Below are 18,650 nucleotides of genomic sequence, written 5' to 3' on the forward strand. Positions count from 1 at the left end.
TTCAGGTCTCCATTTTTAGAATGTATTTTGAAACATTGTGTGAAGAGTTGTTCCTAGTCTAATTTCTGCCATATAGCTTTGCAGTTTTCCCAATAATTCTTGTCAAACACTTATTTCCTGATTAATTTATATTTTCACATTGTAACAACAATGCTACTTGCAGCTGCTGTGGAGGTGTATGTAAGACCAATAACACTAGCACACAGGAGGGCTGCTAGCACAAAGGAAAGCAACTTTAAAGGAGTCAACAAACTTATTTTAATTGAATACATATCTGTGTATGTATATATATTCATATATACATATATACATATGTACATATGTACATATGTACACATGTACATGTGCATATATGTATATATACATATCATTCACTTAGTTCCGGGGAAAAGTCAGCACCCTGAACTTCAAAGAAAATACAAACAGAAATCACAACCAGAAATTACAAACAGAGAAATAAAGACCAACAGACAGGGCTTCTGACTGTCTGAGAAATTAGCACAGATCAACAAACATATCCAACTATCTGACCAACATTATACATACATAGTTACCAGAGAGAGAAGCACCAACATCTTAGTTTTCAAAGTGGAGGGCCTCCTTAACAGCTACCCAGAGTCTCATCTGGCCCAATCACACAAACCCTCTTCCAATGAGTGAGCCCCAAAGCAAAATGCTAACCTCAGAGTACATATACAGTTCTTTAGAAACAGGAGGCATCACAACCCTTGTGACCCAATGCCTAATTAGAAATTAGCAAAAGGTGTGGACCTTCCTACACCCAAGCCTCCCCTAATCAAGCTTCCCTTAAAGAACTCCATGTGAGACCTATTAAGAGGTGGGGAAGATCTTTAAATTGTATTAACATTACATATATTTATGAACACATTGAGTTATGGAGTTTACTTTTTATTCTTCTTTGTCTAGTCTGTCCCAATGAGAAAGGTTTTACATCTTTAAACAAGTACTAAATTGTTTTGATGATCACTGCATTATAATATAGATTGGGGCCTAGAAATGCTGCAACATTCCTAACTTTTTTATTTTTCTCCTATATATAATCAATAATTTTTGTTCTTTTCAATGATCATTTTGGTCTAGATCTATAAAGTATTCCTTGGTAATGTGACCCGTGTAGCACTGTATTTTTTAAATGTCCTTAGTCACTTTTGCTCTATTATTTTAGATTGCCAGTCATGAAAACCAAATGTCACTCAAATTATTTGAGTTCTTCTTTATTTCTTTAGAGAATATTTTCTAATTATATGCATAAAGGTATTGAGTGTACTATGATGCCTTGCCTCGCAGATTTTTATTAATTTTGTAGTTATCTTAAATTTTTTTTGCTTCCTGGATTTTGTTATTGGTATGTAGAAACACTGTTTATTTTTGTGGGTTTGTTCTGTGTCTTGCTCCTTTATAGAACTATTGATTGTCTCCTTTATCTTCTTTTCTGATTCCCTAAGTAAATAATCAAGTCATCAGTGAATTAGGATAGTTTTATTTTCTTTTTGCCTATATCTTCAGTTTTGCTCTCCTCTAGTTCTGCTGTTACTAACATTTATAGAATTATGTCAAATAACATTAGGGAAAGAGGTCATTCTTGTTTTAGTCCAGGTTTTCCTGGTAAAGCTTCTAGGATCTCATTTTGTATAATACTGGCTTCTGTTTTTATTTTTTTTTTGGTAGTTTCATACTATTTTTTTATTTTCTTCATTAATAAAAATATTACTGCTTTCAAATTTAGAATGACAACAAATTAAAATTAAAGCCCTCCCAAAAAAGAGAATGGAGAAAAGAAGAAGTACTATGGAGCAGAAAGTGGGCAAATGTTCCAATTTTTTTTTCCTTATTGCAACTTTTTTAGTTTTTTTAGTTTACAGCACTCAGTTCTACATAATTTTGAGTTCCAGATTTTCTCCCCTCCCTCCCCCCTCCCTCCCCAAGATGGCATGGAATCCCATATATCTTCCACATATAACTTCACATTGAATTAATTTACACAGTAGTCAAGTTGTGGAGAAGAATTATCACCCATGGAACAAATCATGAGAAAGAAGAAACAGAATCCCCCCAAAAAAACCCAAAAACAAAAACAAAAGAGAGGAAAAAAAAGCGGAGGGGGAAGATGAGCATAAAGTGTGCCTCAATCTGCATTCATACTTCTGCATTCATGGTTCTTTCTCTGGATGTAGATAGTACTCTCCATCGTGAGTCCTTTGGAGCTGTCTTTGCACCTTATGTTGCTGAGAAGAGCAAAGTCTGTTGGGGTTAGTCCTGACAGAATTCATATATCTGTGGTTGTATATAATGTTCTCCTGGCTCTGCTCTGCTCACTCAGCATTATGTCTTGTAGGTTTTTCCAGGTTGTTACGAAGTCCGTATCATCCCCATTTCTTTTTTTTATTTTTTTATTTTAAATTTATTTATTTAACATATTTAGTTTTCAGCATTGATTTTCACAAGAGTTTGAATTACAAATTTTCTCCCCATTTCTACCCTCCCCCCCACTCCAAGATGACGTATATTCTGGTTGCCTTGTTCCCCATTCAGCCCTCCCTTCTGTCACCCCACTCCCCTCCCATCCCGTTTTCCCTTCCTTTCTTGTAGGGTAAGATAAATTTCTACGTCCCATTGCCTGTGTATCTTATTTTCTAGTTGCATGCAAAAACTTTTTTTTCTTTTTGTTTTTGAACATCTGTTTTTAAAACTTTGAGTTCCAAATTCTCTCCCCTCTTCCCTTCCCACCCACCCTCCCTATTCAACATAGGCCACATGTGTATCATTATGTATAACCCTTCCACAATACTCATGTTGTGAAGACTACCTATATTTTGCTCCTTCCCAACCCATCCCCCTTTATTGAATTTTCTCCCTTGACCCTGTCCCCTTTCCAAAGTGTTTGTTTTTTATTACCTCCACCCCCATCTGCCCTCCCCTCTGTTATCACCCCCTTTTTTATCTTCTTCCATCTTCTTTCCTGTGGGGTAAGATACCCAGTTGAGTATGTATGGTATTCCCTCCTCAGGCCAAATTTGATGAGATCAAGATTCACTCATTCTCCCCTCACCTGCCCTCTCCCCTCCTCCCACAGAACTGCTTCCTCTTGCCACCTTTATGCGACATAATCCACCCCATTCTATCTCTCCCTATATCTCTCTCTCAATATATTCCTCTCTCATCCCTTAATTTGATTTTATTTCTTTTAGATATTTCCCTTCATCTTCAACTCACCCTGTGTGTGCTCTCTCTCTCTGTCTCTCTGTCTCTTTGTCTCTCTGTCTCTCTGTCTCTCTCTCTCTCTCTCTCTATATATATATATATATATATATACATACATGCACATTCACTTATATACATATACATAAACATATATATATGCATATTCCTTTCAGCTACTATGATATTGAGGTCTCATGAATCATACACATCATCTTTCCATGTAGGAATGTAAACAAAACAGTTCAACTTTAGTAAGTCCCTTATGATTTCTCTTTCTTGTTTATCTTTTCATGCTTTTCTTGATTCTTGTGTTTGAAAGTCAAATTTTCTATTCAGCTCTGGTCTTTTCACTGAGAAAGCTTGAAAGTCCTCTAGTTTATTGAAAATCCATATTTTGCCTTGGAGCATGATACTCAGTTTTGCTGGGTAGGTGATTCTAGGTTTTAATCCTAGCTCCATTGACCTCTGGAATATCATATTCCAAGCCCTTCCATCTCTTAATGTAGAAGCTGCCAGATCTTGGATTATTCTGATTATGTTTCCACAGCACTCAAATTGTTTCTTTCTGGTTGCTTGCAGTATTTTCTCCTTGATCTCTGGGAGCTCTGGAATTTGCTGACAATATTCCTAGGAGATTTCTTTTCGGGATCTATTTGAGGAGGTGATTCTTTCAATTTGCCCTGTGGCTCTAGAATATCATCCCCATTTCTTATAGAATAATAGTATTCCATTACCTTCATATACCAGAGCTTGTTCAGCCATTCCCCAATTGATGGACATCCCTTTGATTTCCAATTCTTAGCTACCACAAAAAGAGCCACTATAAATATTTTTGTATGTATGGGTCCTTTTTCCACTTGTGTGATCTCTTTGGGATACAACCCTAGAAGTGGTATTGCTGGGTCAAAGGGTATGAACATTTTTATAGACCTTTGGGCATAATTCCAAATTGTTCTCCAGAATGGCTGGATCAGTGCACAACTCCACCAGCAATGTAACAATGTTCCAATTTTCCCACATCCTCTCCAGCATTTATGATTTTCCTGTTTGTCATTTTAGCAAATCTAACAGAAGAGATGTGGTACCTAAGAGTTGCTTTGATTTGCATTTCTCCAATCAGTAGTGATTTTAAGCATTTTTTTTTCATATGCCTATAGATATCTTTAATTTCTTCCTCTGAAAACTGCCTATTCATGTCCTTTGACCATTTGTCAATTGGGGAATGACTTGTATTCTTATATATTTGGCTCAGTTCCTTAGATAAGTACATTTTCATCATATCAAAAAAGATTTTTCTATGGCTATGCTTCTTCCATTGCCTTTTAACTTCTCTTTGTAAAGCTCCTTGAATTTGCTTAAATTTTTAATTTGCCTTTCTTTTTATTTATGTATATTTCTGCCTCTTTTTTCTTCATGGACCAATAATTTAGCCCTGGAGACTTACAGGATTGCCAAGAAAGATTCATCTCACTTATGTCAAAAGGGACTGCATTCCAGGATAGGATGTTCTGAGCAAGCCCCACCTAAGCAAACCAGTGGGAGATCCTGAGCCACAGTGGGGTGGGGCAGGCAAGTGTCAACATTACGACCCACCATATGCCTTAGCATAAGCAGAGGAACCAGTAGAATCCATCTCTGAGAACCACCACTTACTTCAGGATAGCCCTGGGTGGGCAAGTGTCCTTTAATGGCCAGACCTCCATGTACTTCAGCACAGCCCAAGGCAAATGGACATCCTTCAGGGGCCAGACCTCCATGTTCTTCAGTGTAGTCCCAGGGAAATGCAGAGAAACCCCACCTGGCCTCACCAAGCACCAGATACCACCACTAGGACCCCAGTCTTCACCAGGTAAGCTGTCAGACACCTATGACCTCCATCAGTGCCAGGGACCCCCCCAGCATATTCCCTCAACACAGCACAAAACACAAGGGTCAACCATGGGCCTCAAGGCAACACCAGAGCAGCACCAGGTAAACAAACAGGGAATGCAGCCATAAGCACAAGGAACGTGAGACAACCCATTACAACCTGGGAGCAGAGATCAAATTTAAAATGAAGGGAAAAAAAGGCCAAAAAAAGGTGAGCAAACAAACAACATCAAAGAAAGTTATTATGGTGACAGGGAAGACCAAGGCACAAACTCAGAATAGGACAGCAATCTCAAAACACCTACGGACAAAACCCCCAAGGAAAATGGGCAGTCATCTCAAGCTCAGAAGGAACACACAGAACTCAAAAATGAGCTTAAAAACAACATAGGAGAGTTACAAGAAAAATTGGGAAAAGAAATGAGAGTGATGCAAGACAATTAAGATAAAAAGAGTCAACAGCATGGAAAACCTCTTAAAAAATAAAATTGGCCAAGTGCAAATGGAGATACAAAAATTCACTGAAGAAAACAACTCCTTAAAGGGTACAATTGGTTGTGGGGGCAGAGCCAAGATGGCAGACTAGAAGCAGGGACCTGCTTGAGTTCTCCTCCCAAACCCTTCAAAATACCTGTAAAAATTACTCTAAACAAATTCTAGAGCAGCAGAACCTACAAAATGATAGTGTGAAACAGATTTCCAGTCCAAGGTATTCTGGAAGGCTGACAGGAAGTATCTATTGCACCAAGCCCAGAGCAGAGCACAGCTCAGTGTGAGCCACACTAGCACAGACAGGACTGGAGCAGGCCTCAGGGCATTGAATCACTGGCAGCTACAGTGGTTTCCAGACTTCTCAACCTACTAACACCAAAGACAGTTTCAAAGATCAGTGGGAAAGCTCTCTCACATGGGTGAGAAAGGAGCACAGTCCAGCCACAACCCCAGCCCCAGCCTCAGGGTGGCAACAGCCACTGCCAGAAGGGTAGCTGCTTCTGGAGCTCTCAGCCTAGAGGTCCTGGGGAAATCGAGCTGCTGCTCTGGGTTGCAGTGCTGGATGGTGGTCCTGGGGTGAGGAGGAGCACTGGCCTGGCAGAGCTGGTGGCAGCTGTGGAGAGAGAATACTCCTCACAGTTCCAGGGCAGAAAAGAGAGCTTGTGGTTGCTCACAGACCAGAGTGCAGGACAGGAGAGGAGTAAACACCTCTCTTTTGACCATATCATTTTGAAGGAACAGAGAATTTATAGGTCCCTAGAGATATCTATGAAAACATCTACATAAAATCCCTAAAACTAGGGGCAGTACACCCTCCACTTACCAAAGAGCTCAAAAGTCAAGTAATTGGCTAGGAAAATGAGGAAATGGGAAAAACAAGACCATAGAAGTTTACTTTCTTGGTGAAAAGGTATTTTCTTACATCTTTGGTGACAAGGAAGATGAAAGCATACAACCAGAGGAAGACAGCAAGGTCAAAGCTCCTACATCCAAAGACTCTAAGAAAATATGAAATGGTCTCAGGCCACGGAAGAGCTCAAAAAGGATTTTGAACATCAAGTAAGAGAAGTAGATGAAAAACTGGGAAAAGAAATGAGAGCAATGCAAGAAAATCATGAAAAAGGAGTTAACAGCTTGCTAAAGGAGACCCCAAAAATGCTGAAGAAAATAATACTTTTGAAAATAGAGTAATTCAAATGTCAAAAACATCAAAGTCCAAAAAGTCAATGAGGAGAAGAATGCCTAAAAAAGCAGAAGTGGCCAAATTGAAAAGGAGGTCCAAAAGCTCACTGAAGAAAATAATTCTGTAAAAATTAGAATGGAGCAAATGGAAGCTAATGACTTTATGAGTAATGAAGAAATTATAAAACAAAACCAAAAGAATGAAAAAAATAGAAGGCAATGAAATATTTCATTGGAAAAACCTCCGAACTGGAAATAGATCCAGGAGAAATAATTTAAAAATTATTGGTCTACCTGAAAACCATGATTTAAAAAAAAGAACCTAGACATCATCTTTCAAGAAATTATCAAGGAAAACTGCCCTGATATTCTAGAACCAGAGGGTAAAATAGAAATGGAAAGAATCCACTGATCGCCTCCCAAAAGAGGTCCCAAAAGAAAAAAATCCTAGGAATACTATAACTAAATCCCACAGTTCCCATGTCAAGGAGAAAATATTACAAGCAGCCAGAAAGAAACAATGCAAGTACTGTGGAAACACAATCAGGATAACACAAGATCTAGCAGCTTCTACAGTAAGGAATCCAAAGGCTTGGAATATGATATTCTGGAGGTCAAGGGAGCTGGGATTAAAACTGAGAATCACCTATGCAGCAAAACTGAGTATAATACTTCAGGGCAAAAACTGGATTTTCAATGAAATAGAGGACCTCCAAGCATTCTTGCTGAAAAGACCAGAGCTGAATAGGAAATTTGACTTTCAAATAAAGGAATAAAGAGAAACATAACAAGATAAACATTAAAGAGAAGCCATGAGGGACTTATTAAAAGTTGAACTCTACATTCCTACATGGAAGGATGATATTTGCAATGGAAGAGACCTTTCTCAGTATTAGTGCATACACACATGCTTATATGTATATGTGTGTATACATATACCTATGCATGTATATGTTTATGTATTTTGTATATACGCGTATGCATATGTATGTATATGTATATACGTGTGTGTAGAGATATACGTGTATGTATGTGTATATATTTATAAATATATAAATCAATAAACCAATATATATTATATATATCTATATACATAAAGAGGGCACAGAGTGAGCTGAATATGAAGTGATGATACATAAAAAATAAGTGTTGAGAGGAATGTACTGGGGGAAAGAGAAAGGGAGAGGTAGAATGTAGTAAATCATTTCACATAAAAGGCAAGAAAGAGCTTTTACAATGGAGGTGAAGAGAGGGAAGGTGAGAGGGAATAAGTGAGCCTTACTCTCATCAGATTTGGCTTAAGGAGGGAATAACACACTCAGTTGCGTATGGAAATCTATCTTACCCTGCAGGAAAACAGAGGGGAAGGGGATAAAAGAGGGGAAATATTAGAAGAAACAGCAAATTGGGGAAAGGGGTAATCCAAAGCAAACACATTTGTGAGGGTTCAGGTCAAGGGAGAGAACAGAGTAAATGGAGGGCAGAAAAGGATATTTTCCTCTATCCTTTTAGTTAGTCTTTCACAACATGACTGTTATGGAAGTGTTTTGCATAGCTACACATGTATGACCTATATCTAATTGCTTGCTTTCTCAATGAAGGTGCGTGGGGAGGGAGGAAGGGAAAGAATGTGGAACTCAAAGGTTTAAAAATGAATGTTAAAAATTGTTTTTGCATGCCGCTTGGAAATAAGATGCACAGGCAATGGGGCATAAAAATTTCCCTTGCCCTACAAGAAAGTAAGGGAAAAGGGGATGCAGGGAGTGGGGTGACAGAAGGGAGGGCTGACTGGGGAATGGTGTAACCAGAATATATGCCATCTTGGAGTCGGGGGGAGGGTAGAAATGGGGAGAAAATTTGTAATTCAAACTCTTGTGAAAATCAATGCTGAAAACTAAAAATATTAAATAAATTAAATAAATAAAATTTTTAAAATGTGTATACCCTTTGACCTAGCAACACCACTTCTAGGGCTGTATCCCAAAGATATCACACAAGTGGGAAATGGACCTGTACATACAAAAACTCTTATAGCAGCTCATGTTGTGGCGGCAAAGAATTGGAAATCAAAGGGATGCCCATCAGTTGGGGAATGGCTAAACAAATTGTGGTATATGAGTATAATGGAATACTATTGTGCTATAAGAAATGAGGAGCAGATGGACTTCATCATAATCTGGAAAGATTTATATGAACTGATGCTGGGTGAGGGGTGCAAAAGCAGGAGAACATTGTACGCAACCACAGACACATTGTTTCTGTGATGACTAACTTTGATAGACTTGGCTCTTCTCATCAATGCAAAGTTCAAAGACAGCTCCAAAAGGCTCATGACGGAAAAAGCTACGCAATCCAGTGAAAGAATTATGGAGTCTGAATGCTGATTGAGGCAAAGTATTTGCTCTTTTTTTTCCTTCTTTTTTGGTTTCATTTCTTCTTTCTCATGTTTCATTCCATTGGTTATAATTCTTCTTTACAACTGGACTATTATGTAAATAAGTTCAATGCAAAGGTATATGTAGAAGCTATATTAGATTACGTGCTATCTTGGAGGGAAGGGGGAAGGAGAGGACAGGAGAGAAAATTTGGACCTCAAAAACTTGTAGAATTGAGTGCTGTAAACTAAAAATAAAAAATAAATTAAAAAATAGATAAGGAAGTAAACTACATCTTGCTAAAAGGTACCATAGACAATAAAGCCATCAAACTAGAAGAGCAAAGAGAAGTCTGTCTGTCAGATATATTGTAAATGGAAGAATCTATGACCAAACAGGAGATAGAGATCATTACAAAAGGTAGAATAGATAGTTTTGATCATATTAAATTGAAAAGCTTTTGTACAAACAAAACTAATGCGACCAATATTAAAAGGAAAGCATGAAGCTGAGAAACAATCTTTACAGCAAGTGTCTCTGATAAAGGCCTCGCTTCTCAAATATGTAGAGAACTAATTCAAATTTATGAGAATGTAAGCCATTCACCAGTTGATAAATGTTCAAAGGATATGAACAGGTAATTTTCAGGTAAAGAAATCAAAGATATCTACAAGCATATGAAGAAGTGTTCTAAATCACTTTGATTAGAGAAATGCAAATTAAAACAACTGTGAAATACCACCTTGCACCAATCAGATTTGCTAATATGACAAAAAAGGAAAACGATAAATGTTGGAGAGGATATGGGAAAAATGTGACACTGACCCACTGTTGGTAGAGTTCAGAACTGATCCAACCATTCTGGAAAGCAATTAGGAACTATGTCCAAAGGGCAACTAAACTGTTCATACCTTTTGATCCAGCAATGTCACTACTACATCTGTGTCCCAAAGAGATTCTTAAAAAGAGGAAAAGGACCTACAGGTCCAAAAATATTTATAGCAGCCCTATTTGTGTTGGCATAATATTGGAAATTGAGGGTATGCCCATCAGTTGGAGAATGGCTGAACAAGCTATGGAATATGAATGTAATGGACTACTATTGTGCTATAAGAAACGATGAACAGGCAGATTGCATTAAAACCTGGAAAGACTTGTACACACTGATGCAAAGTGAAATGAGCAGAATGAGGAAAACACCGTGCACAGTATCAGCAACATCAGGTGATGATCAACTATGAATGACTCAGCTTTTCTCAGCAACACAATGATACAAGACAAGTACAAAGGACTCACAAAGGAAGATACTATCAATATCTAGATAAAGAACTGATGGGCTCTGAATCCAGATTGAAACATAAATTTTTTATTTATTTTATTTTTTCTTCTGTTTTCTCCCCTTTTGACCTGTTCCTTCTTCCACAGCTGTGATTAATATGGAAATATTTTTACGTGATAGCATATGTATAAACTATGTCAAACTGCTTACTATTTTCAGAAGAGGTGAAAAGAGGGAGAGAAGGAGAACTATTTGGAACTCAAAATCTTGTAAAACTGAATGCAAAAATTACCTTAGTATGTAATTGTTGGAAAAAGTAAAATACTATTTAAAGCAAACAAAAATAATTATATTGAATGCAGATCTCACAGTATTTTCTTAATCCATATCCTTCTTGACTTCTCTTCAGCATTTGACACTATTGGCTGATTTTTCTTCCTGAATATTCTCTCCTTTCTGGATTTTAATGGCATTAATTTCATTTCTTTTCTCATCTAATTACTTATCCTAAGTCTCCTTTATTAGTTCATCATCATTACTAACCTTCCTGCCCCCACTTCTGACTATATTTCAAGTACCTATCCTGGACCCTCTTCTCTTTATGCTAGAAGTTCTTTCTCTGGCCTCAATGCACTTGGATTAGAATTGTATGGCTTTATTCTCACTAACTTTTGGGTTTCTTTGTAATCTTCCTATAAATCACCTTAGAAGTAATCACAGATTTCACCACATAGAGAACGTCCAGTGAATATCAAGGGTGCATCACACACATACACACACACACACACACACACACACACACAAGATTAAAAACTACTGCTACTGCTATATAGCTTTCACTTGATTACTTCGTTAGTTTTCATAGATCCCAATATTCGCTGTATGCAGATGACGACCATCTTTACATATCAGCTCTTGTTTGTCTGTGGAGCTTTAGTCATACATTTAAAAACTGCCAATGAGACATTTCAAACTGGATATATTCATGGCATCTCAAACTAAACATGTCCAAAGCATAATTCATGATGATTTATGGAGCAGACAGGAAAAAAAAAACAATGAAGAATAGGTAAGAAACTTTCACTTTCCAACAACCTCCTGCTATTCTGGGTAGTCTGGGTTTGAAAGGAAACCTATTCCCCTAAAAAAAGAGGGTGATAAAGGAAAGCTAAGCCTGTACAAAGCACGAAAAAGTCACTCCCACAGACTTCAGCACCCTACCAGTTCACCCTGCTTTGTTTGCTAGCACCACCTGTTGCCTACATCTGGAAATACAGAGTTTTCCATTCTGTGGAACATCCACCCTGAGAAGAGGAGAGGACACAAATCCCAGAGGAAATGGGGGGGGGGGGGCGGGTGGCGAAGTAATGGTCAAAATCACTGATCATGTTTTAATACATCTGCATAAATTTATAAACTTTTCAAAGAAAACAAAATAATAATAATAAATAATTAAAATTTATGGAAAATTTTAAGGTTTGCAAAGTAATTTGCATATTTTAACTCATTTGAATGTCACAACAACCCTGTGAAGTAGGTGCTATTATTATCCCAACTTTGCACATGAGGAAACTGATGCACATAGAGGTTAAGTGACTTGCCAGAGTCACAAAGCTAGTAAGTGCCTAAGTCAGAATTCAAATTCAGGTCTTCTTGACTCCAAGTAACATACTCTGTTGACTGCAAATTCAAATCCAGCTGCCCCTCCCCAAAAATCAACAAAAGCAAAAGACAAGATAAAGGTCAATTCATTCCAAATGATAGAAGTTAGAATACCTGAAATTCTGTCCTTCCTAGTTTCTACTTCCTGGCTTCCTTCAAGTGTCAACTAAAATACTGTCTCCTATAAAAAGCCTTTCCCAATCCCCCTTAATTATCACACCTTCCTTCCATAGATGATCTCAAATTTATCCCACATAGATAGAGAGATATAGATATATGTATGTGTATGAATGCGTGTGTATATATATATATGTATATGTATATATGGAATTTATTCCTAATTATTTGAATGTTGTCTCCTGCCACTAGATTATAAACTCCTGAGGGCAGGGACTGTCTTTTGCCTTTCTTTGTATACTCTGTACTTAGTGCAGTGCCTGACACATAGTAGGTGCTTCATAAATGTTTATTGTTGATTGGCAATCATGTTTTCCCTAGGCCTTTGGGAAACATGTAAATCAGTGGAATGAGTATTGTATTTGGAATAAGAAACTTTTAAATCAAATTCTGGCTCTGTCATTCATATGTGTGACCTTGAATAAGTGACTATCTGGGTCTCAATTGTATTAATAATATAATGAGTAGGTTAGAATAGATGGCATTTAACATCTTTTCCAAGTCTATTTCTATGATCCTATGATCTATAGTAAGATTGCTAATATCATACAGATATTTACATATATTATCTGATATGTTCCTGTAGTAGCAATTTGGATTTGAAGATCTTTCTCACCCATTAATAGGCCATATGACCTGCTTATGTCACATGAAGCCTAAAACACATGTGATGGAAGGAGCTTCCTGACCGGAAAAGGAAGTTATATCACAGGAAATACTGAGAAAGAGAGAGAGAGAGCAGTTATGGCTGCCAATGGCTGCTAATGGCTACCATAGTGATAGTTCGAACCGAACAGGCTGACTTAGCTGTCCTGTGAGTTGTTTTTGGGCAGACCTCAGCAGGGGCTCGAAGAGGTTTTGGGATGGAGAGGCTCCATGTTGTGATATCATATTTTGGGTTTCTTGTTGTTATGATGAAGTGGGTTAACTGGCTGTAGGAGCTGAACAGTTGGTTATGGGATATGGTTCTCTGGTTTCTGAATAATTTGTTTACTTCTACCTTCTACGCGGAGAGTCTCATATACTTCACAATACAGATCTACATAGGCATTTTGACAATTATCATCTACATTGTTATTGTTGCCTTAGTGATACAGTTCCTCATAACCAACCTGTGAGGTGGGAGCTACTGTTTTCCTTATTTTACAGATGGGGAAAGTGAGGCTAAGAGTTTAAGTGACTTGCCTTAGGTTACACAGCTAGTAAGTGTTTGAAGTTGTATTTGAATTCAGCTCTTCCTGTTTTCAAGTCAATAACTCTATCTATTGTGCCAAGCTACCTCTCAAAGACAGAAAATGTAATAAGGTGATCTTTTCCATAATTTGTGGAATTTCTATTATAGATTTAAGATCTATTAATGTTGTTATAAAATTAATATAATGTCTTATTTTTAGAATAAAATGAAACTGTATCATCATAGATTTATTTTATGAAATGTAGAGGGGGATGAAACTTTTTAATAAAAAAGGGAGTCATAGCTACAGAAAGGCTTGAAAGTACTGCAGTCAGTGGACAGAAGATAGTAATGCAAACTTAAGAACAAGGCCAAGGGGCAACCTGTGTCAGGTTTTGATTCTTCCCCCTAGTGAATGTAATTGGGTCCTCAGTACCATGAAACACTACCATAAACACAGAGGTAAATTAAACTGAGTTCAATGCTCATTCGTGCCTTTGGACCCACTATTTTTTGATCAGCTTAGAGACAGTCCATGCATCCTTTCAGCCCCATAAAATATACAAAAATTGCTTGGACCCCATAAGAAAATCTCACCTCCTGGGAACCACAGTAGATTAAAACCACGGGGTCAGGAGCAGGACACATATACAGTCATGGACACTAAGAAGGAAATGAATGATCATCAGAAATTATGTGGTCCAACATCCTTGGGAAGATAGGTTGGGTCAAGAGCAAATTTGTACTGCACGTGTCTAATGTAATTACTTTAAAGTTAATTCCCCAACTAAGCTGAGGAGCAGCTAGTGTCAAGAATAGCCAGTATAGAGCATTAAGCTTTATAACCACCAAAACACAATGGTTTCCAGATGGTAAAGTGGCTCTTCTGCAGATGTGAATTAAGTCGTAGCACATGGACAGATGTGAAAAGCTTCAGGGCTGTGTCCCAGGATATGTGAGTCTCTCTGCTGCTGGACAATGGCCCAGTAGTGCCTCTGCCAATATTGTGTTCACGCAGAAGATTCCATAAAAAGGAGAAACTACCTCAAGGGAAGCTAGCCAGAAAAAGCCTATGTGACAATAGCTTGTGTAAGACTTTAAGGTGTCTAAAAGGAACCAGTAAAATTAAATTACAATCATTAAAGATATTCCTGATAAAGGAAAAAGGCTGAATAGAGTAAAACAATGTTCAACATAAGTGCTAGAGTAGATAATTTTGAACTTGGATTCAGGAAGCCTTGAGGTCAAATCTACCCTCAGACATTTAGTTATATGACCCTGGGTAAATCACTTAACCTCTCTCAGTTTCAGTTTTCTTATCTTGAGAACAGAAATAATAATAGCACCTACTCCCTAAGGTTGTCATGAGGATCAAATGAAATATGTTTAAAGCATTTCACAAATTTAAACCATATGCAAATACTTCTTATTATTCCTCTAGGAATATATACATAAGTCCCAGTAGCACACACGTAATAGGCATTATGTAAACAAGTGGCATAGTCAGCATGCAACTTCGGCATAAAAGACAAGGTCACCAGCATGGTACTAAATCCCATATGTACAACCCAGAATCTATATTAGTCCCAAATTCCAGTCCCTGTTTCCTCCTGTTCTCACTGCCTCGTTGACTAGCCCAGTAAAGACATCACTTTATTTTTATTTTTGTTTCGATCTTGCCCTGCCATGCCCAGTTGAATATCCTTAATCACTCATTCTTGCCCATTCTTACCTTTGTACCTGGATGTAGCAACATCCAAATGAAAGAATCACCTAATTCTAGAATATTGGTCAGGCTTCTTTAGACAAGGTTATAACTACTACTACTATTACTACTACTACTACTAGCATTTATATAGTGCTTTAAGTTTTCGGAGTGCTTTAATATGATGACCTTAATAATAATAATAACAATAATTAACATTTTATAGCTCTTAAAGTTTTGCAAAGTGCTTTACTAAGATCATCTCATACGATCCTCACAACATTCCTGTGAGGTAAGTGCTATTATAATCCCCATTTTACAGATGAGAAAACTGATGTTAAATTATTTTAACAGGATCGCCTAGCTAGTAAGTACCTTAAGCAAGCTTTAAACTCAGATCTAACTGATTTTAAGTCCAACACTCTATCCACTGAACTACCACCTCTAATCTCAGATTAAAGAAGAGCTCTTGATTAAACTTCTATAAATTGATGGAAACTTTCTTTAAGAATATCTGAGTCTTCAGAATATCTGAATTCATGAATGTTAGTGTAACAAGAGCATGTTTAGAGCTTCCCTGCCTGTTTTCAGTTGATCATATGAAGTGGCTCAATGCCAAAAGGAGTTGGTCTTTTTGTATGAAGCAGCAAATTCCCCGTGGTCTCTTGGTCTTTCCCAGGAGCATCACCTCATGTGATGCTAGGAGGGTGGGCTGTTTCAGAAGTTAAAAATGGGAGGAACCTTTTAGATTCCTCTCCTTCAATTCATCTGGGTGTGTTGCAGGCAATTCTTTCACAAATTGTCATGGGAATGACATTGCTCTTCTTCCCAATCCAGCCACATAACAGTAGCTACCATGGAGCAGCTAAAGAAGATGTTCAGCTAGGTGAATTGAAGCTAGGCTTGGGGTCCCTCATTGACTATTCCACTTTGTGTTTTACTTCCTGATCACTGGTGATTGGACAGCAACCTCAAGACTGATTAGTCCAGCTTTAGAGACAACTTTATTAGATACGGTGGCTTATAATGCTGGGTTGCCTTTTCAGAGCCACCTGAAAGCAAGGGAATTTGCTGTACCTGACTGGTTACCACCAACGTAGGAAAGAACTCAATACATAGCCTAGTTTACCAGACAGCATGGTGCTAGAAAGCATTGTGTGGATGGTGGAGGCAAAATGCAAAATGGCCTTTCAATTGTCCCACAAACATCTTCAAATACTAACATTTACCTCTTGGGCAGGTATAACAGTAGGTACAAATAACTGAATCCTGTTTTAAGTATTACTACAAATGTGTGCTAGTAGGTCTTACAGGTATTAAACATTCAATTTCTGTATAGGAAAACAAATAGCATCCCCACACCTGATTTATCATAAATTGAGTATTTTTCTACTTACTTAAACTACTTCTCTCAGTAAAATGGGGATAATAATAGCACCCACTTCCCAAGGTTTTTGTGAGGATCAAATAAGGTAATATTTGCAGGCAGAGGCAAGCTGGTGGAATAAAGACAGGCACTTGACTGAGCTCTCCCACTAACACCTCCAAATGCATTTAAGTAATGACTCTAAACAAATTCTAGAACAGCAGAACCCACAAAAAGATGGGATGAAACAATTTTCCACCCCAAAACAACTTAGAAGGTCAGCAGAAAAGGTCTGTTGCACCAGGGTGAGATAGGAGCACAGTCCAGGACAGACCACATCAACACAGTTCCAGCCTGAGCAAAGCCGGAGCAGGCCTTGGGAGCCACTGAATTAGAACTGGCAGTGTCAGCTTCTAGAGCTCTTAGCCCACAGATCATAAGAGGGTGAAACAACTTGTCAGATTGCAAGGGTCTCTTTGCTAGTCCTAAGGCAGGACTCTGTTGCTCTGCCTATACTTGGATCTGGGTCACAGTTGTGGCACCCTCCCAGGGTGAGAAGGAGCACTAGCACACAAGAGCTGGTGGCTACAGTGGAGAATTCTAGGGTCGTTTTCTAGAATGCTTGTAGTCACTCACATACTAGAGCACAGGTCAAGAGAATAATAAACACCTCTCCATAGATCATATCATATTGGAAGGACTGAAAACTTACAGGTCCCTAGAAGTATCTCTGAAAACAGCTGCCAAAAAAACTGTAGCTTGGGACAGTGCACGTTCCACCCTAAAAGCAGAGTTTCATTTTAATAAAGAATTAAAAGTGAATCAATAGGCTGGGAAATGAGCAAACAACAGAAAAATATTCTGAACATAGAAAGTTACTATCATGACAAGGAAGATCTAAACATATACTCAGAAGACAACAAAATCAAAGCTCCTACATCAAAAGCCTCTAAGAAAAATATGAATTGATTTCAGGCCATGGAAAGATTATGAAAATCAAGTAATAATGGAAGAGGAAAAATTAGGAATACAAATGAGAGTGATGAAAGAAAATCATGAAAAACAAGTGAACAACTTGGTGAAAGAGACACAAAAAATACAGAAGAATATAACATCTTAAAAAGCAAACTAGACCAAATGGTAAAAGGGTAGAAAGAGCCCAAGAGGAGAAGAATGCCTTAAAAAGCAGAACTGGCCAAGTGGAAAGAAGGTACAAAAAACTTACTGAGGAAAATAATTTATTAAAAATTATAAGTGGGCAAGTGGAAGCTAATGACTCTGTGACACATAAAAAAATCAGTCAAAGAAAATCAAAAAAAGGGAAAAAAATAGAAGAAAATATGAAATACCTCATAGGGAAAACAGCTGACCTGAAAAATAGATCCAAAAGAGACAATTTAGTAATTATTGGACTATCTGAAGGCCATGATCAACAAATAGCCTGGACAACATTATGAAGGAAAATGACCCTGAGGTACTAGAACCAGAGAGTAAAATAGTCATTGAAAAAAACCACTTGATACCTAAGTGGTAGCAGGAGCAGGCCAAAGGAGGGAGTGCTGGCTACAGTGGCAATCCCCAGGCCTCTCAACCCAGGACAGTAGTCTGTTGGAGCTTTGGGGGACACCAGCTCAGAGCCTGCAGCCACAAGAGGAGTTACTCCTGAGACTTCCAGGCCACAGTCTAAGGAAACCAAGGACTATTGATTCTTATTATAGAGACAAGGAAGATCAAAATACCAATTCAGAAGAGGATAGCATTTACACTGTTCCCACCTCAAAATGGAATGTTAACCAGTCTCCAGCCCAAAAAGGATTCCTGGAAAAGCTCAAGGAAGATTTCAAAAACCAAATTATAGAGGTAAAAGAAAAAATCAAACAAGAAAATTCACTGATGAAAAAATTCTTTAAAAAGTAAAATTGGCAAAATGATTAAGGAGGTTCAGAATTGAATTGGAGAAAATGACTCCTTGAAAAGTAAAATTAACCAAATTGAAAGGAGGTACAGAAGTTAAATGAAGAAAACAATTTCTTAAAAATTAGAATTGGGCAAGTAGAAGCTAATGACTCTATGAGGCATCAAGAATCAGTCAAACAAAATCTAGAGAATGAAAAAATAGAAAATGTGAAATGTCACATTGGGAAAAC

The sequence above is a fragment of the Trichosurus vulpecula genome, chromosome 9, assembly GCF_011100635.1.
Source record: "Trichosurus vulpecula isolate mTriVul1 chromosome 9, mTriVul1.pri, whole genome shotgun sequence".
Classification (NCBI taxonomy): domain Eukaryota; kingdom Metazoa; phylum Chordata; class Mammalia; order Diprotodontia; family Phalangeridae; genus Trichosurus; species Trichosurus vulpecula.